Source organism: Oncorhynchus gorbuscha, linkage group LG08 (assembly GCF_021184085.1).
Source record: "Oncorhynchus gorbuscha isolate QuinsamMale2020 ecotype Even-year linkage group LG08, OgorEven_v1.0, whole genome shotgun sequence".
In the NCBI taxonomy this organism is placed as follows: Eukaryota; Metazoa; Chordata; class Actinopteri; order Salmoniformes; family Salmonidae; genus Oncorhynchus; species Oncorhynchus gorbuscha.
The window spans coordinates 63141612-63163545 of record NC_060180.1 but is presented as its reverse complement, the minus strand read 5'-3'; the positions used below and the strand labels follow the sequence as shown (position 1 = coordinate 63163545).

Genomic DNA, 21934 nt, shown 5'->3' with positions numbered 1-21934 from the left:
CAGTGATGAGGGGTGGTCGTTTGATCGTTGACCGGGGTGTTAAGCATATCCCAGTTTAGGTCACCTAACAGTACGAACTCTGAAGATAGATGAGGGGCAATCAATTCATATATGGTGTTCAATGCACAGCTGGAGGCTGAAGGCGGTCTATAACAAGCGGCAACGGTGAGAGACTTGTTTCTGGAAAGGTGCATTTTTTTAAGTAGAAGCTCGAATTGTTTGGGCACAGACCTGGATAGTAATGACATAACTCTGCAGGGTATCTCTGCAGTAGATTGCAACTCCGCCCCCTTTGGCAGTTCTATCTTGTCGGAAAATGTTATAGTTAGGATGGAAATTCCACCATTTTTGGTGGTCTTCCTAAGCCAGGATTCAGACACAGCTACGACATCAGGGTTGGCGGAGTGTGCTAAAGCAGTGGGGGATAAACTTAGGGAGGAAGCTTCTTATGTTAACATGCATGAAACCAAGGCTTTTACGGTTACAGAAGTTAACAAATGAGAGTGCCTGGGGAATGGGAGTGATGCTGGGGACTGCAGGGCCTGGGTTAACCTCTACATCACCAGAGGAACAGAGGAGGATAAGGGTACGGCTAGCTTCTATGAAATTAGAATCTCTTTTTCATTCACGCATCATCAGGCAAATTATGTTTACATGGGTGGATCCCAAAATAAATGTGCACAAGTAATAAAAACGAGGTAAGTTAGCTGTGCAATGCATCTTAAAAGCTGATTCAAAGGGGGTGTGGCAGATTTCAAAGCTCTTCCGCAAAGGACTCAGTTAGGACACACATGACTATCGTCAATGAAAGGTGGCTATTGAGGAGGGGACACTCCTCCGTTCGACCTACTAACGAATTGGCATCTCCTCGACCACATCAGTTTTCGGGTCACGGAGGAGAGAGGAAGGAGGAGAGAGGGTGGAGGGCAGCCTTTTCCCAAATGAGAAAAGGCCCATTTGTCACGTCTACTCCCGCTCCTCCTCTCTGGTGCTTGTTGTCGCCAGTGTACTCATTATTACGCACACATGTCAGCATCGTTACGCGCACCTGCGCCTCATGAGACTCACCTGGACTCCATCACCTTCCTGATTACCTCCCCTATATCTGTCACTCCCTTTGGAACTTTCCTCAGGCGTTATTGTTTCTGTTTATGTGATTCATGTCTGTACACTACTCTTGTTTTGTTCCATGTTTGTTTATTTATTAAATTCACTCCCTGTACCTGTTTCCTGGTTATTAGCGTACACATTACACCATGTGTGTCACCTATGAGAGGGTTGGTTATGAGAGCAAGCAACAGTATTTTTTCCCCCTTCTCTATGTGTGTTTGATGGCATAAGCATCTACCACTGCTGTATGTCATCACTAAATTGTTACTTACCATACAGAATACATTTCAATAAACCCCCTTCTGTATGTAGCTGAATATGTGGTTAACTACCTATAGTAGGGTCAATTATTTTTTCCCATACTTTGACTTTTTAGGGTCTTAATTTCCTCAAGGCCAGAGGTGCTCCCCTCATGCATTAAAGTGTAAAAGGAAACGGTGTAGGGAGGGATGTGGCTTTGACACATTAGGCCACCTGCAGCACTGTGTGTCTTCTGCTACATCTTAGAAATATACAGTAGCCTGCTAGTGACAGACACATCGCTTAGGATCCTATTCAGATAAGTTGACCTTAAGTCCATGTTGTCTACTTATCTGAAGTCTGAATGTGTGTGTGGTTGGCATTGGCCATGTGTGGGCATAACGGCACTATAGTGTCTTCTAGCAATAGTTAGACACTAAAACCTGTGCCAGGAAAAACCTGTTATTGCCCACAGCTGTACGTCCATGTGTGTATGAATACAACAACACAACTGTACGACACAACGACAGATCTGCAGTGCTGTGCAAAACCAGGACTTCACCCTGATAGAGGACTACTACCTGGGTCTGAATGCTCTGCTCTACCTGAAGAGCATCGAGAAGCTGACTGCTTCATATACATGCACGCAAGCGCACACACACACATTGCATTTGGAAAGTTTTCAGGCCCCTTGGCGTTTCCCAGATTTTGTTACGTTACAGCCTTGTTCTAAAATATATTCAATAAACTGTTTTCCTCATCAATCGACACAATAACCCAAAATGCCCTTATCTCAGCTCGCTGGTCACCATAGCAGCATGCACCTGTAGCACGCGCTCCAGCAGGTATATCTCTCTGGTCACCCCCAAAACCAATTCTTCCTTTGGCCGCCTCTCCTTCCAGTTCTCTGCTGCCAATGACTGGAACGAACTACAAAAATCTCAAACTGGAAACACTTATCTCCCTCACTAGCTTTAAGCACCAGCTGTCAGAGCAGCTCACAGATTACTGCACCTGTACATAGCCCATCTATAATTTAGCCCAAACAACTACCTCTCCCCCTACTGTATTTATTTATATAGCTCCTTTGCACCCCGTTATTTATATCTCTACCTTGTACATTCTTCCACTGCAAATCTACCATTCCAGTGGTTTACTTGCTATATTGTATTTATTTTCGCCACCATTACCTTTTTTTGCCTTTACCTCCCTTATCTCACCTAATTTGCTCACATTGTATATAAGACTTATTTTTCTACTGTATTATTGACTGTATGTTTGTTTTACTCCATGTGTAACTCTGTGTCGTTGTATGTGTCGAACTGCTTTGCTTTATCTTGGCCAGGTGGCAATTGTAAATGAGAACTTGTTCTCAACTTGCCTACCTAGGTAAATAAAAGGTTAAATAAAATAAATAAAAATGACAAAGCGAAAACAGGTTTAGAGATTTTTGCACATTTATTACAAATCAAAAACAAACACCTTATTTACATAAGTATTCAAACCCTTTGCTATGAGACTCAAAATTGAGCTCTGGTGCATCCTATTTCCATTGATCATCCTTCAGATGATTTTACAACTTGGAGTGCACCTGTGGTAAATTTAATTGATTGGACATGATTTGGAAAGGCACACAACTCTATATAAAGATCCCACAGTTGAGAGTGCAGGTCAGAGCAAAAACCAAGCCATCAGGTCGAAGGAATTGTCTGTAGAGCTCCGAGACAGGATTGTGTCGAGGCACAGGAAGGGTACCAAAAAATGTCTGCAGATTTGAAGGTCCCCAAGAACACAGTGGCCTCCATCATTCTTAAATGGAAGATCCAACGGATCCCAGATGTGCACAGTGGGATTGAGATCAGGGCCCTTCGCTGGCCATGGCAGAACACTGACATTCCTGTCTTGCAGGAAATCATGCACAGAATGAGCAGTATAGCTGGCGGCATTGTCATGCTTGGAGGGATGCCAGGATGAGCCTGCAGGGAGGGTACTACATGAGAGAGGAGGATGTCTTTCCTGATTGCCTGCAATGACAACAAGCTCAGTCCGATGATGCTGTGACGCAACGCCCCAGACCGTGACGGACCCTCCAAATCTATCCCGCTCCAGAGTACAGGCCTCGGTGTAACGCTCATTCCTTCGACGATAAACGCAAATCCGACCATCACCCCTGGTGAGAAAAAACCGCCGACTCGTCAGTGAAGAGCACTTTTTACCAGTCCTGTCTGGTCCAGCGATGGTGGGTTTGTGCCCATAGGCTACGTTGTTGCCGGTGATGTCTGGTGAGAACCTGCCTTACAACAGGCCTACAAGCCCTCAGTCCAGCCTCTCTCAGCCTGTTGCAGACAGTGTGAGCACTGATGGAGGGATTGTGCGTTCCTGGTGTAACCCTGGCAGTTGCTGTTGCCATCCTGTACCTGTCCCGCAGGTGTGTTGTTCAGATGTACCGATCCTGTGCAGGTGTTGTTACACATGGTCTGCCACTGTGAGGACAATCAGCTGTCCATCCTGTCTCCCTGTAGCGCTGTCTTAGGCATCTCACAGTACGGACATTGCAATTTATTGCCCTGGACACGTCGGCAGTCCTCATTCCTCCTTGTATCATGCCTAAGGCACATTCATGCAGATGAACAGGGACCCTGGGCATCTTTCTTTTGGTGTTTTTCAGAGTCAGTAGAATGGCCTCTTTAGTGTCCTAACTTTTCATAACTGTGACCTTAATTGCCTACCGTCTGTAAGTTGTTAGTTACTTAACGACCTTTTCCACAGGTGGATGATCATTCATTTTTAATGGTTCCTTTGAACAAGCATAGGAAACAGTGTTTTAAACCTTAACTTCACAGCTCTTCATTGTAATTTGGATTTTTACAAATTATATTTGAAAGATATGGTCCTGAAAAAAAGGGACGTTTATTTTTTTGCTGAGTTTATTTGAAACTTCATGCACAGTAAAATTTGTTTATGACTTATAGGAGTGGGGGAAATGTGCTTGTGCATTGATAAGCACACCAAGCACACCAAAGACAGCATTAACAATAAGTAATAAAATAAAGACGACACTTCAACAAGCCTATTTTACACCATAGCCTGCTGAATTTGCAAGATAACAGCAAAAACTATTGGGTTTTGGCACAAATGAAAATGTGGCATTGACTCATGGATTGATGTTTCAGTATTGTCTCTAAGAAGAGTGCGGTGTTCGACTAGCCACATGCAACATGTACGCGCAGTAAAACTCCTGCTGGAGTTAGCGACAGGCTGAAAAGCAATATCCGAGTCCTTCGACCAATTTGGTGCCTTTTGAGAAGTGTAACTTTGTCAAAAAAACATTTGATTTCACCTAATTTTAACATTGTCATAACGGGCACATGTTCAACTTCATAAAAATACATGTAAAATTAAATTTAAAAACTCCACAAAATTGTCAAAAAGAGTAGAACCAGCTCACCTGCTTTTATGTTTTGACTATTACGTGTTCAATGTTCAATTTGAAAAAAATATATTTTAAAAGGAATAGTTTCTCCAAATTAAAGCAAGAGCTCAGTTCACGTAACAGGGTTGAATTTACATTGAGGGACAAACGTAAATGAATCACTAATCACATTAAAGATATGATAATCTTCAGAAATGATTTTGTCAAAGCAACACAATAACTAGGGCTTTACAGTGATGGTGAAATGTTGGGGTTAAGTGGGATAAAACTTTGCAGAAGTAACACAGGGTTGACGGAAGGAGATTTTAGCATGTCTTTATTCATATTTCTTAGTGTGGTCTATATTAAAGGGCACTATATTTAAAGCTACAGTATGTAACTTTTTGGGCGACCTGGCAAATTTCACATAAAGATATGAGTTATAGATCTGTCATTCTCATTGAAAGCAAGTCTAAGAAGCGGTAGATCTGTTCTATATGCACCATTTCTAAGCTTATCATTCCTAAGTTTCATTTTTGCTTTTTTACTTTTGTCCACCAGCTTCAAACAGCTGAAAATACAATGTTTTTTTGTTATGGAAAATATATCACAGCAGTTTAGATGGTACAATGGTCTCTAAACTATACTTGCTTGTTTTGTCACATAAACTGAAATTCTGCGAACTATAAGAATTTTAGCAACCAGGAAATGGTGGAGTGATTTCTGCATAGTGCACCTTCAATAGAACAGGCTTTTAAAATGCAATATTGGTGCACAATTTCTACTTAACATACTATTTTCGTGGAATGACCCATCCACCGTCGTAATACGGATATTTAAAAAAATGTTGGTGTGTCAATTTCAACCAGCCCACCCTGCTCATTTCCATACAGTATGTTCATACATACTGTATATTCCATATTCTGTTGTTTGATGGCGTACTTACCCTTCATAATGAAATGGAATGCCGCCGGCATCAAAACAATACTCTCCAACAACTCATATTACAGCTCAAGGATAAATCAAGCAATTACTGTTCTCCTTGAAAAACAGAGAGCACAATAACCAGACAAAGGTGTGATTCCTCGCTCTCCTATCCATCCCTCTATGCTGCCATACCATCATTAATTCTTACGCAACAAAAGAAGAAAATACAGAAAACATGCAAAGAAAATATGCAAATGATGGAGGTGCTGTAAACAGCCTTCAAAGTGGAAGGAATTTTTGAAATTGGAAAAGCCTTTATCTGATGTGGGGCTATTTTTCTGAATCGGCAGACGAGGGAGTCTTACGTGTGCTTTCAAACACATCGTCGCTGGAGAGTACTTTATTCTAGCGTTGAAAGGGTGTCTTTGTGTGGCCGGCCTAAACAAGCTTCAATGGCAATGCCACACCAGGGACAAAGAATGGAGAATGGAGGAAGGGAGGATAGAGGATAAGGATAAGATGTGTCTGTCATATGTCTGTTAGTGTATGTGTTACTCATGGATGAGGACTGGAGAGAGGCTGGAGAGAGGTCGAGGGGAAATGTGTGAGTCTGTATAGTGTGATCTGGAGTGGAGCGAGAGAGACCGAGGTGAGAAAAATAGTCTTTCTCACTGCTCGTAAAGAATCAGCCACTGGCACTGTTTTATATGGGGGAGAATGGACAGATTGCTTTAGCTAACATGTTTTGTATTGTATTGTTGGAGTTATACGAATGGGAAAACTCACAGTTGTTGAGAACAAATGAAGTATTGAGAACTGTGAGAACATGCACTAAATAACCAAAAGTATGTGGACACCTACTTGTCGAACATCTCATTCCAAAATCATGGGCATTAGTATGGAGTTGGTCCCCCCTTTTCTGCTACAACAGCCTCGAGTCTTCTGGGAAGGCTTTCCACTAGATGGTGGAACATTGCTGCGGGGACTTGCTTCCATTTAGCCACAAGAGCATAAGTGAGGTCGGACACTGATGTTGGGCGATTAGGCCTGGCTCGCAGTAGGCGTTCCAATTCATCCAAAAGGTGTTCGATGGTCTTGAGGTCAGGGCTCTGTGTAGGCCAGTCAAGTTATTCCACACCAATCTCGACAAACCATTTCTTTATGGACCTCGCTTTGTGCAAGGGGACATTGTCATGCTGAAACAGGAATGGGCCTTCCCCAAACTGTTGCTACAAAGTTGGAAGCCCAGAATAGTCTAGAATTCATTGTATACTGTAGCGTTAAGATTTCCCTTCACTGGAACTAAGGGGCCTAGCCAGAACTATGAAAAACAGCCCCAGACCATTATTCCTCCACCAAACTTTACAAATTGGCACTGTGCATTTGGGTAGGTAGCATTCTCCTGGCTTCCACCAAATCCAGATTTGTCCATTGAACTGCAAGATGGTAAAGCGTGATTCATCACTCCAGATAATGCATTTCAACTGCTCCAGAGTCCAATATGCAGCGAGTTTTACACCACTCCAGCTGACGCATGGCATTGCGCCTAGTGATCTTAGGCTTGTGTGCGGCTGCTCAGCCATGGAAACTCATTTCATGAAGCTCCCAACGAACAGTTATTGTGCTGATGTTGCTTCCAGGGGCACTTTTAAACTCGGTAGTGAGTTTTGCAACCGAGGACAGACTATTTTTATGCACTACACGCTTCAGCACTTGGCGATCTCGTTCTGTGATCTACCACTTCCCGGTTGAGCCATTGTTGCTCCTAGAAGATTCCTCTTCACAATAACAGCACTTACAGTTGACTGGGGCAGGGTAGAAATTTGACGAACTGACTTGTTGGAAAGGCGGCATCCAACCTATGACGGTGCCACGTTGAAAGTCACTGAGCTCTTCAGTAAGGCCATTCTTCTACAAAATGTTTGTCGGTGGAGATTATACGGCTGTATGCTCGATTCTACATACCTGATAGCAACGGGTGTGGCTGAAAAACCTGAATCCACTAATTTGAAGGGATGTCCACATACTTTTGTATATACAGTGTAGTTCCATTTGAACCATTACACACACATAGCAGTCTGGACTGAAAACCAATGATATTACATCTGTTAAATACATTACAATAAAGATGACAATAAACACACCACTAGAAGGGTGTTATACATACAGAACACAACATGACACAGAGAACACAACATGACGTTGTCAGGTGTCAGTGTGCAGCGGTGAGGACAGAGTCAGGCGCAGGACACAGAACTGAGTAAAATAACGTACTTTACTCGAAAAGAAACAACCATAAATTCCACGCCGGGAAAACACACCACAACACAGCAGTCTAACACTCAACAAGGAACAAACACACACAAAACATATTGGGAACCAGAGGGTTAAATAGGGAAAAACATATTAACATAATGGGAACCAGGTGTGTACAATCAAGACAAAACTAAATAGAAAAAGAAACGTAGATCGGTGGCAGCTAGAAAGCCGGTGACGACGACCATCGAACGCCGCCCGAACACTGAGAGGCACCAACTTCAGCGGAAGTCGTGACAGACATACAGAACACAACGTGACATACAGAACACAACAAAAAGAACATGCAACAAAACATATCATAACATACAGCACATACAACATACATAACCACAGCATTGCTGATGTTAGCCTCATACACCATCCCGTCTCGCTCTGCACTGGCATTTCCCTGGTCTAATAATTGAGAGAGGTGAGGAAAGGCTCTTCACACAGTGTCTCGATAGCTGGGCCTCGCTTACCTTGACACAACGCCTGTCTACAGAGAAAATGACACACAGCTGACCCGCTCAACTCCCAGCCTTCAGTGAATACACACACGCACACTCACACACACACTGAGAGGCGGATACCCACACAGGCACTTACACACGCAAGCACTTTTGCGCACAGTCGCACATACACTGAGTGTACAGAACACCTTTTGAGCACGAAAAACCCAGCTGCGTTGTGCCTGGCTACTATCATACCCTGTTCAAAGACACTTAAATAATTTGTCTTGCCCATGCACTCTCTGAATGCAAACATACACAAACCATGTGTCAATTGTCTCGAGGCTTAAAAATTCCTTCTATAATCTCTCCTCCCTTTCATCTACCCTGACTGAAGTAGATTTAACAAATGACATCAATAAGAGATCATAGCTTTCACCTGGTCAGTCTATGTCATGGAAAGAGCAGGTGTTCTTAATATTTTGTACACTCAGTGTATATTGACACTTACACATGCACAAACACAGATGAAAAGCCACTTTGCAACAAGCAGAGGGACATTTTGAACGGGCTATGATGTGACAAGATGAGGGACAGAAGACAGAAGGTTTGCATTACCCTGGCCCGGGTATCCTGGAAGGATGTTGACCTCATTCCGTCAGTAGAGGATGCCTGGTTATTCTTTAAAAGTGCTTTCCTCACCATCTTAAATAAGCATGCCTCATTCAAAAAATCTAGAACTAAGAACAGATATAGCCCTTGGTTCTCTCCAGACTTGACTGACCTTGACCAGCACAAAAACATCCTGTGGCGTAATGCAACTTTTCGGGAAGGTTAGGAACCAATATACACAGGCAGTTAGGAAAGCAAAGGCTAGCTTTTTCAAACAATAATGTACATCCTGTAGCACAAACTCCAAAAGTTTCTGGGACACTGTAAAGTCCATGGAGAATAAGAGCACCTCCTCCCAGCTCCCCACTGCACTGAGGCTAGGAAACACTGTCACCATAAATCCACGATTATTGAGAATTTCAATAAGCATTTTTCTACGTCTGGCCATGCTTTCCACCTGGGTACCCCTACCCCGGTCAACAGCCCTGCATCCCCCACAGCAACTTGCCCAAGACTCCCCATTTCTCCTTCACCCAAATCCAGATAGCTGATGTTCAGAACGAGCTGCAAAATCTGGACCCCTACAAATCAACCGGGTCTAGACAATCTGGACCCTCTCTTTCTAAAATTATCTGCTGAAATTGTTGCAACCTCTAATACTAGCCTGTTCAACCTCTCTTTCTTATCGTCTGAGATCCCCATAGATTGGAAAGCAGCCATGGTCATCCCCCTCTTCAAAGGGGGAGACACTCTAGACCCAAACTGCTACACACCTATAAATATCCTACCCTGCCTTTCTAAGATCTTTGAAAGCCAAGTTAACAAACAGATCACCGACCATTTCGAATCCCACCGTACCTTCTCCTCTATGCAATCTGATTTCCGAGCTGGTCATGGGTGCACCTCAGCCACGTTCAAGATCCTAAACAATATCATAACCGCCATCGATAAGAGACAATACTGTGCAGCCATATTCATCGACCTGGCCAAGGCTTTCGACTATCAATCACCACATTCTTATCGGCAGACTCAACAGTCTTGGTTTCTCAAATGACTGCCTCGCCTGGTTCACCAACTACTTCTCAGACAGAGGTCAGTGTGTCAAATCGGAGGGCCTGTTGTCCAGATCTCTGGCAGTCTCTATGGGGGTGCCACAGGGTTCATTTCTTCGGCCGACTATTTTCTCTGTATATATCAATGATGTTGCTCTTGCTGCTGGTGATTCTCTGATCCACCTCTACGCAGACGACACAAATCTGTATACATCTGGCCCTTCTTTGGACACTGTTAACAAACAAGCTTCAATGCCATACAATGCCTCCAGACAAGCTTCAATGCCATACAACTCTCCTTCTGTAGCCTCCAACTGCTCTTAAATTAAAGTAAAACTAAATGCATGCTCTTCAACCGATCGCTGCCCACGCCTGCCCGCCCTTCCAGCATCACTACTCTGGACGGTTCTGACTTAGAATATGTGGACAACTACAAATACCTAGGTGTCTGGTTAGACTGTAAACTCTCCTTCCACACTCACATTAAGCATCTCCAATCCAAAATTAAATCTAGAATTGTCTTCCTATTTCACAACAAAGCCTTATTCACTCATGCTGCCAAACATACCCTCGTAAAACTGACTATCCTACCGATCCTTGACTTCGGCGATGTCATTTGCAATATAGACTCCAACACTCTACTAAGCAAATTGGATGCAGTCTATCACAGTGCCATCCGTTTTGTCACCAAAGCCCCATATACTACCCACCACTGCGACCTGTATGCTCTCGTTGGCTGGCCCTTGCTTCATATTCGTCACCAAACCCACTGGCTCCAGGTCATCTATAAGTCTTTGCTAGATAAAGCCCCGCCTTATCTCAGCTCACTGGTCACCATAGCAGCACCCACCCATAGCACGCGCTCCAGCAGGTATATTTCATTTCTGGTCATCACCAAAGCCAACTCCGCCTTTCCTTCCAGTTCTCTGCTGCCAATGAATGGAACAAATTGCAAAAATCACTGAAACTGGAGACATATCTCCCTCACTAATTTTAAGCATCAGCTGTCAGAGCAGCTTACTTATCATTGCACCTGTACACAGCCCATCTGTAAATAGCCCACCCAACTACCTCATCCCCATATTTTTTTTTTCTGCTTTGCACCCCAGTATCTCTACTTGCACATCATCTTCTGCACATCTATCACCGCAGTATTAATGCTAAATTATTATTATTTTGCCACTATGGCCTATTTATTGCCTTACCTCCCTAATCTTTCTTCATTTGCACACACTGTAAATATATTTTTATTTTGTGTTATTGACTGTACGTTTGTTTATCCCATGTGTAACTCTGTGTTGTTTTTGTCGCACTGCTTTGCTTTATCTTGGCCAGGTTGCAGTTGTAAATGAGAACTTGTTCTCAACTGGCCTACCTGGTTAAATAATTAAATTAAAGATTAAATAAAAAAACTTTAAAAAATAAAATGACCCTCATGCACCTGAAGAGGCGGGGGGGGTGGACTAAAGAGAGAGAGAAAGAGAGAGGAAGAAAGGGTACTCCCAGAATGGCAATCATTTGTTTTTATCACTTCAATGACACGCGCATCTGTTTCTTATTACGGATATTGATTCATCAATATAATCCAAATGTATTTCTTCATTGTAGCCTCAATACATTCTGTTTTTAAGTAGAGAGCAACACTGTATTCTGCTAAGTTTGTATGTGAGTAGCAAACCCCACACTGTGAAACCCCCACACCGTACCGTCCATGAATCACAGGGCTTCTGTTCTTTTCAGCAGAAGCATCATTAGCCTCCTTCCCTCCCTTGTAGACATGACACACACACACACACACACACCTCCTCGCCCCTGGACCTGGTCTCCCGGCAGTTGGGGAGACATGCTTCGTGGGAATGTAAAGCTCTTAAATATGTGTTTGGCTGTGTGAGCTGTGTGTGTGCCTGGCTAGTTGTGGGGATCTGGCAGCCTAGCAGAGGTAATGAAGCTGTGTCTATCCTCTGTCTGCCCCGCCTCAGCAGCCTTCCTCTCTCTCTCTCTCTCTCTCTCTCTCTCTCTCTCTCTCTCTCTCTCTCTCTCTCTCTCTCTCTCTCTCTCTGACAGGTTAAAGAAGCATTTTAAAACTTTGAGACAATTGAGACATGGACTGTGTATGTGTTATTCAGAGGGTGAATGGGCAAGACAAAAAATGTCTGTGCCTGTGTTTGTGTCAAGAACTGCAGTGCTGCTGGGTTTTTCATGCTCAACAGTTTTCCAAATTGACACAACTGTGGGAAGCATTGGAGTTAACATGGCCCGGCATCCCTGTGGAACACTTTCGACACCTTGTAGAGTGGGGGGAGGGGGGTGTTTGGTATACTCAGTGTATCTCTCTCTCTCTCTCTGTCTCGCTCTCTCTCTTTTTATACATCTCTCTTTCTCTCTATCACTCTCTGGGCCCCTGCTCTCTCTGTTGGTGAGCATGCTTCTTCTGTGCACTGACCACTGCTGAAGAATTGAGGAGAGGGGGAGGAGATCAAGCTGGGAGGGAGGGAGCTGGGAAGGATGTAAATGGCATAGAATTTTTGTTTGTGAGATGTGCTTCGATATTTATGCATTTGTTCAAGTATTTGGTCTTGTGTGTGTTTGTGTGCATGCATCTGTCTGTCTATCCGTGTGTGTGAGGAGCAGGTTGACGTTTATTGGGATGAATCTTGTCCTGGGGGCAGAGCTGAGCGTTTTCCGCTGGATGGCCAGCCGCAAAGTTAAAATTGTCTGTATTGTAAAAAATTCATGAGAACAAATATTCGCTTTTTGGTCTTCATTTTATGGTTAGGATTAGGCATGAGGTTAGCAGTGTGGTTAAGGTTTAAAATCCGATTTTGTGTTTCGGCCAGTTAGTAGCCACTTCGCAGAACTGCCTCGAGGACAAGATTCATCCCAATAAATGCCAACCTGTGTGTGAGTGCGTGTCTCTTTATGGCATTCACATTTGAGATGATAAAGAACTAGGATATAGCAGAAAGTTGGAACTGAAACATACAGTGCCTTGCGAAAGTATTCGGCCCCCTTGAACTTTGCGACCTTTTGCCACATTTCAGGCTTCAAACATAAAGATATAAAACTGTATTGTTTTGTGAAGAATCAACAACAAGTGGGACACAATCATGAAGTGGAATGACATTTATTGGATATTTCAAACTTTTTTAACAAATCAAAAACTGAAAAATTGGGCGTGCAAAATTATTCAGCCCCCTTAAGTTAATACTTTGTAGCGCCACCTTTTGCTGCGATTACAGCTGTAAGTCGCTTGGGGTATGTCTCTATCAGTTTTGCACATCGAGAGACTGAACATTTTTCCCATTCCTCCTTGCAAAACAGCTCGAGCTCAGTGAGGTTGGATGGAGAGCATTTGGGAACAGCAGTTTTCAGTTCTTTCCACAGATTCTCGATTGGATTCAGGTCTGGACTTTGACTTGGCCATTCTAACACCTGGATATGTTTATTTTTTAACCATTCCATTGTAGATTTTGCTTTATGTTTTGGATCATTGTCTTGTTGGAAGACAAATCTCCGTCCCAGTCTCAGGTCTTTTGCAGACTCCATCAGGTTTTCTTCCAGAATGGTCCTGTATTTGGCTCCATCCATCTTCCCATCAATTTTAACCATCTTCCCTGTCCCTGCTGAAGAAAATCAGGCCCAAACCATGATGCTGCCACCACCATGTTTGACAGTGGGGATGGTGTGTTCAGGGTGATGAGCTGTGTTGCTTTTACGCCAAACATAACGTTTTACATTGTGGCCAAAAAGTTCAATTTTGGTTTCATCTGACCAGAGCACCTTCTTCCACATGTTTGGTGTGTCTCCCAGGTGGCTTATGGCAAACTTTAAATGACACTTTTTATGGATATCTTTAAGAAATGTCTTTCTTCTTGCCACTCTTCCATAAAGGCCAGATTTGTGCAATATATGACTGATTGGACAGAGTCTCCTATGGACAGAGTCTCCCACCTCAGCTGTAGATCTCTGCAGTTCATCCAGAGTGATCATGGGCCTCTTGGCTGCATCTCTGATCAGTCTTCTCCTTGAATGAGCTGAAAGTTTAGAGGGACGGCCAGGCCTTGGTTGATTTGCAGTGGTCTGATACTCCTTCCATTTCAATATTATCGCTTGCACAGTGCTCCTTGGGATGTTTAAAGCTTGGGAAATATTTTTGTATCCAAATCCGGCTTTAAACTTCTTCACAACAGTATCTCGGACCTGCCTGGTGTGTTCCTTGTTCTTCATGATGCTCTCTGCGCTTTTAATGGACCTCTGAGACTATCACAGTGCAGGTGCATTTATACGGAGACTTGATTACACACAGGTGGATTGTATTTATCATCATTAGTCATTTAGGTCAACATTGGATCATTCAAAGATCCTCACTGAACTTCTGGAGAGAGTTTGCTGCACTGAAAGTAAAGGGGCTGAATAATTTTGCACGCCCAATTTTTCAGTTTTTGATTTGTTAAAAAAGTTTGAAATATCCAATAAATGTCGTTCCACTTCATGATTGTGTCCCACTTGTTGTTGATTCTTCACAAAAAAAATACAGTTTTATATCTTTATGTTTGAAGCCTGAAATGTGGCAAAAGGTCACAAAGTTCAAGGGGGCCGAATACTTTCGCAAGGTACTGTACATTGAAAGGTTTAAAAAGGTTTACAAGAGGCACTTAACTGACCTTCATATCAGCCCACAGTCAATTACGAAAGGCCACTCTGAAACGGCTCATAATAGACACAGGCACGCAGACCTTAAATGTATTTTCTCTGAACAACAACCAATTGACGTGAGCTAAAAGCCTATGTGCGGAGAAGGACGATTTGATCAATGTCCACACAAACAAACCCAGACCAAACGCCCACCTGTTGCTAACTGCTCGCCTATAAAGAAGTCTGCATCGCTTCCTCAACATTTTTAAAGAGCTAAACACAGAATATTTGTATTAGGCTCATTATTCATAAATGTGAAGACAGCTACCCTCATTCAAACTACCTGCAAAATGCATCTTAAAAAGCTTAAAAGAGCATGGCAGCCTTATAATGCACTATAATGCCTCATACAGCATTATATTTGTGTGCCTCATACAAAGTGTTACCTAACTGTCTATCCTTTTAGTCTACCTTTGTAAAGTACACACATTAACACAGAATCATTTCCCTCTTGAACAGTGTCTGTTTGATTTACAATCCAGGTACAGTAGGTTATCAGAAAATTGACCTGCCCTTGTGTTTTGGAGAGCCCTGTTTGTAGTTAGATGTGGTGCATCTCAGTGGGACGAGGGGGCTTTGGCTGGGCCTGCCCTGTACACCGTCTACCTGCAGTATCCCTCCCTGGATAAATTACTAGATACAGACTCACCACTCACCAAGATATTCCAATAAAAATCAGAAATGTATAGATTAGTTTTTGTCTGCTATATTCGTAAAAGAAGCTCTGCGGTCTCAATAACCTTTTATTATGGGTGAAGGAAAGATTGGTGATTTTCCCAGAAACAGCATGATAGAAAATGTATTATTGTGTGCAATTGTATGATTGTTATGTCATTATTCTGTGATCCATTGGGCCTTTTGAATGGCTGTAGAATAATAGAGCAGTACTAAAGTAAATACATACACTCTCTCCTCTCCGACTGTGGTTGCTCCCGGTTACACTTCAACATGTTTTTCCTCCTCTAAATGGCCGTGGCTCTCCCTAAGTGTTCCACTGAACGATGCTCCCTAGGTGTTTACACGCAATTTCATTCACTGAAAGCACTCTGTCACATCTCTGTTCGCCACACACACACACACACACACACACACACACACACACACACACACACACACACACACACACACACACACACACACACACACACACACACACACACACACACACACACACACACACACACACACACACACACAGCAGCAGCAGCACTTCACAGAGAAACTAAGGAGTGGTCTCCCTGGCTCACTAATTTGGCCAACAAACCACAAAGAGATCTTTCAGATGTTTTATTTTCTCTTGTTCTTTTTTTCTAAATTCCCTATCAACTCACATTGATCAATCAGGCCTGTATCCGAGTTCTTTTCATCAGTGGTGTAAAGTATTTAAGTAAAAATACTTTAAAGTACTACTTAGTTTTTTACAATCACTTTGGCACTAATTTCAGAATCTTGATGTCGTTTTTCAAAACTCTAGACACAAAACTCACAACTAATGATCAAAATGCACATTTTTCAAAACTCTTAACACTTTTTCCAATTGCTTGGATACAATAAATATAAAGCTAAGATCATTTGTTCATTGAACTAAAATGACCTGTTCAAAATGACACAACATAACATCAAAGTATTACCATTTCAAAATGCAATTCACACATTACATCTGAAATGACTGTCTACTCATTTCATTACAATTATCTAACTATCAATTTATACAACTGCTCAAAATGATAAGCAACTGTTGCATTACTCTTAAAGCATAGATTTATGGAAACTGACAAACAATATTCCATGTTTAGATCATGAAAGTTTCAGGATAACGAGATCCATTGACACCAATTACCGTGGAACATGAACCAATTGGACTACATTATCTATGGATGTAATATTTCATCATCATTCTTTATCACACACTGTTTCTATGGTCCCATGTACCACTTTTCCAGACCAAGTTTTCATTTGACATTACTGTACACTCCCCAGCCACTTTATTAGGTACATCTATCTAATACTGGGTAGGAGCCCCTTTTTGCCTCCACAACAGCCTGAATTATTCACTGTGTTGTACGTTAAAAGATGCCCTACTGCACACCACTGTTTTAAACAGCTGTTATTTGAGCATTTGTGGCCTTTCTGTTAGCTTGAATGAGTCTGGACATTCTCCTCTGACCTCTCTCATTAACAAGGTGTTTTTCCCACAGAACTGCCGCTCACTGAATGTGTTTTGTTTATCGCACCATTATCTGTAAACTCTAGAGACTGTAGTGTGTAAAAATTTCACAGTAAGACAGGTGAGGAACACTGCAGTTGACCTTTAACTGTAGTTTTTTTGATTCAAAGAATCCTGTGTTGTGATCTTATTGCATTTCATCAATAAATTTCATATTTTGTTCAATGATTCCACTGTGTCTGTAGTAATCCTCTCTACTAGTCCTTTTACATTGATGTATTTACGTGTAGTAGCATAATGAAACATGTATCACATATTTTGTACTACAATATTTAATGATTGTACGAACAACCACACAGTGAAACTATCGGTATCTTGTGTGTGGGTGTTCTAAATTAATGTTCCTATGGTATTTCATGATAAATGAGCTATTTGAACCAATGCTTCTGCAAGTGCAAGGTTTCTTTAAAGATATGAACGCGTAATGCAATGTTTTGAACATTGGAAAGCCTGTGTTACAAGTGATGACCGTTTTGAGTTTTGTGTCTAGAGTTTTGAAAAATGACTACAAGGTTCTGAAATTAGTGCCAAAGGGATTGATAGTTGTTCTTTGGGGGTATCTGTAATTTACTATTTATGTTTTTGATTATTTTTACTTCACTACATTCCTAAAGAAAATAATGTACTTTTTACTCCATACATTTTCCCTGACACCCAAAAGTACTCGTTACATTTTGAATGCATGGCAGGACAGAACAATTGTCCAATTCATGCACTTACAGTATCAAGAAAACATCCATGGTCATCCCTATTGCCTCTGATCTGGCGTACTCACTAAACACAAATGCTTAGTTTGTAAATTATGTCTGAGTGTTGGCATTTGCCCCTGACTATCCGTAAATGTAAAAATAATTAAATAATGGTGCCTTCTTCTTTGTTTAATATAAGGCATTTTAAATGATTTATACTTATACTTAATTTTGATATTTAAGTATATTTGACCAATTACCTTTACTTTTGATACTTAAGTATATTTTAAACCAAATACTTTTAGACTTTTACTCAAGTAGTATTTTACTGGGTGACTTTCACTTTTCATTTTCTATTAAGGTACTTTTACCACCACTGTTTTTCATAGCTTTTTCCCTAAATTCATTTCAATCTCTGCATTTACAGATAGATATCCAACGAATTTAAAATCACTCAATTAGCTTTGTACCAGGCTCTCGTGTGTGTGTGTGTGTGTGTGTGTGTGTGTGTGTGTGTGTGTGTGTGTGTGTGTGTGTGTGTGTGTGTGTGTGTGTGTGTGTGTGTGTGTGTGTGTGTGTGTGTGTGTGTGTGTGTGTGTGTGTGTGTGTGTGTGTGTGTGTGTGTGTGTGTGTGTGTGTGTGTGTGTGTGTGATCAAGCATGTGTGTATTTGTGCGTGTGTGTTTTCAGTAGCTGTTCTTTGTCATGATAAAGCCCTCTGGTCTCCCATAGCCAAGCCACTTTGGTTTGAGGCTATAACAGCTGATTCATTAGCACACACACAAACTCTACAGGGATATAAATATATCAAGGCTGCTACTGCGTCTTGTTGTCCCCCAGACCCATCCATTAGCTGGAGAATAGACACTGCTGACACAGATTCCAGCGGTTGTCACTCCGACACCTTTGATGGGTCCCGGCCCCCAGCCCTGAATGGCTCTGGCTTTTGGCTTTCCTCACCCTGTTGTTGTATCAGTGGAGAGAGAAAGAGAGAAAGGGAAGAGGGGAGTTTTTACTGGAGCTGGCTGATAAAGAAATGTGTTTTGTTAGGTCCTTTCAGTGGCAGACTAGTGAGTGACAGCTGACTGTTTGAAAAGTGAGGGTCATGTTCTATTGCGATATCTCCTTGAGTGAATATGGAGACACAAAAAAGTCCAGTTCCGACAGACAGCCTTTGTTAGAACTGAGGTCCTGTTTTTAAGAGGACTTTATGTTTTGGTTAGACAAAGAGGCAGCCATTTTGGTGTCAGTCAGACTTCGTTGGTGTCCAACTGACAGAAAACCATCCCTCTGCAATGAATCATCCTTCCAGGAAATCACCATTTCACTGTCACACCACCTAGCGCCACAAATTACTATTATATGGCTTCCCATTCAATTTCCTGGGTTTTTCGTAGTAATGGTGGTGGCGATGATAACGATGCACTCACATTGAATGTCAATGTGGATAGCCTCCCATAAAACGACCCATACCGACCAGCCCATCCAGGCTTCTTCCCAAATGGCACCCTATTCCATATGTAGTGCACTACTTTTGAAAAGAGACCTATGGCCCCTGGTCAAATGTAGTGTATGACATAGGGAAACGTAGTGCACTACGTAGGGAATAGGGTGCCATTTGGGGTGCAGACCATCCAGAGTGGTGTGTGGTGTGTTCCTGGGGCACGTTTCACCAACCCTCAGTGGAGTCTGAGTGGAGTGGCTGGAGCCTGGTTTTATGTCCTCCCCCTCCTCCCATAACCATCCATAGCCATGGAGTGTGACTGTGAATAGGAATGGCTCCTTAGAGAGGAGGGTTCACTAGACGAGGTGAATATATTTCAGGATATAGGATGTGTCTGTGCGTGAGGGCAAGGGAGTTTTCTTAGTCTACACTTTCACTTAAAAGGAAATGGTAAAACAGAGAGAGAGAGAATTGAGTTCTCTGTCCACACTTTAACTTTGAATTAAAATTGAAATCAGTTTACCATTTGGCTCCTGAACCGTGATTGTATCTTTCTCAGGCTCCGCATCCGTGAGTCTGCAAATTCTCGCAGTATCTTGCCGGAACTTGGGACTAATTTATTTTCATAAACATGACAGCATTAACTGCATAGTTAAATACCAAGAAGAATAAATTATCAATGTCACTAATCAAAACCAAACAACAATAGTCAGTACAAATGTCATAAACATAATTTACTTGCGTGGTTTTGCAGTTTGCACTACACCACGACAAGCAACAGGTCATGATGTTATCTAGCTAGCTAGTGAGCTTATTAGCGATGCCAACTAGCAAATTAGCGAGCTAACATAGACCACTAAATCTCGCAAGCCAACAAGTTAGCATCATCAGTCAGGCATTGGACTAAAGAGTTTGCTAGAGGCTACTTAGCTAGCATGTTCTATTTGGATCCTAAGCTAATTTGCTAGCTACTATCACTAACAACGTAGCTAGCTTTCTGGTCCTCTGTTGCTCAGTTGGTAGAGAATGGTGCTTGCAACACCAAGATAGTGGGTTTGATTCTCGAGACCACCCATACATAAAATGTATGCACGCATGTCTGTATGGTTCGGATAAAAGCATCTGCTAAATTTCATATATATTCTACATATATATTACACTACTGTTCAAATTTTTGGGGTCACTTAGAAATGTCCATGTTTTTGAAAGAAAGGCACATTTGTTGTCCATTAAAAGAACATCAAATTGATCAGAAATACAGTGTAGACATTGTTAATGTTGTAAATGACTATTGTAGCTGGAAACGGCTGATTTTTAATCGAATATCTACATAGGCGTACTGAGGCCCATTATCAGCAACCATCACTCCTGTATTCCAATGGCATGTTGTGTTAACTAATCCAAGTTCATCATTTTAAAATGCTAATTGATCATTAGAAAACCCTTTTGCAATTATGTTAGCACAGCTGAAAACTGTTGTCCTGATTAAAGAAGCAATAAAACTTGCCTTCTTTAGACTACATTTACATTTAAGTCATTTAGCAGACGCTCTTATCCAGAGCGACTTACAAATTGGTGCATTCACCTTATGACATCGACTAGTTGAGTATCTGGAGCATCAGCATTTGTGGATTCGATTACAGGCTCAAAATGGCCTGAAACAAATAACTTTCTTCTGAAACTCATCAGTCTATTCTTGTTCTGAGAAATGAAGGCTATTCAATGTGAGAAATTGCCAAGAAACTGAAGATCTCTTACAACGCTGTGTAGTACTCCCTTCACAGAACAGCTCAAACTGGCTCAGACCAGAATAAAAAGAAGAGTGGGAGGCCCTGGTGCACAACTAAGCAAGAGGACAAGTACATTAGTGTTTAGTTTTAGAAACAGACGCCACACAAGTACTCAACTGGCAGTTTCATTAAATAGTACCCGCAAAACACCAGTCTCAACATTAACAGTGAAGAGGCGACTGTGTGAATCAGGCCTTCATGGTCAAATTGCTGCAAAGAAACCACTACTAAAGGACACCAATTAGAAGAAGAGACTTGCTTGGGCCAACAAGCATGAGCAATGGATATAAGACCGATGGAAATTTGTCCTTCGGTCTGGAGTCCAAATTGGAGATTTTTGGTTCCAACCACTGTGCCTTTGTGTTACGCGGTGTGGGTGAACGGATGATCTCCACATGTGTATTCCCACCGTAAAGCATGGAGGAGGAGGTGTTATGGTGGGGGAATGGTTTGCTGGTGACACTGTCTGTGATTTATTTAGAATTCACTTAACACACTTAACCAGCATGGCTTCCACAACATTCTGCAGCAATACGCCATCTCATCTGGTTTGGTCTTAGTGGGACTATCATTTGTTTTTCAACAGGACAACATCTCCAGGCTGTGTAAGGGCTATTTGACCAAGAAGGAAAGTCATGGAGGGCTGCATCAGATAGCCTATATTTGAGATTCTACAAAGTAGCCACACTTTGCCTTTATGACAACTTTGCACACTCTTGGCATTCTCTCAACCAGCTCCATGAGGGAGTCACCTGGAATGCATTTCAATTAACAGGTGTGCCTTATTAAAAGTTTATTTGTGGAATGTATTTCCTTCTTAATGCGTTTGAGAGAATCAGTTGTGTTGTGACAAGGTAGGGGTGGTATACAGAAGATAGCCCTATTCGGTAAAACACCAAGTCCATATTATGGGAAGAACAGCTCAAATAAGCAAAGAGAAATGACAGTCCATCATTACTTTAAGATAGTCAATCCGGAAAGGTCAGTCAA

General features: G+C 42.1%; 1 pseudogene; it reads left to right on the top strand.

Annotated features, from left to right (window-relative positions):
- LOC124040674 overlaps positions 1-2126 on the top strand; it is a 148447-nt pseudogene extending 146321 nt beyond the window's left edge.
- The last annotated feature ends 19808 nt before the right edge of the window (positions 2127-21934 follow it).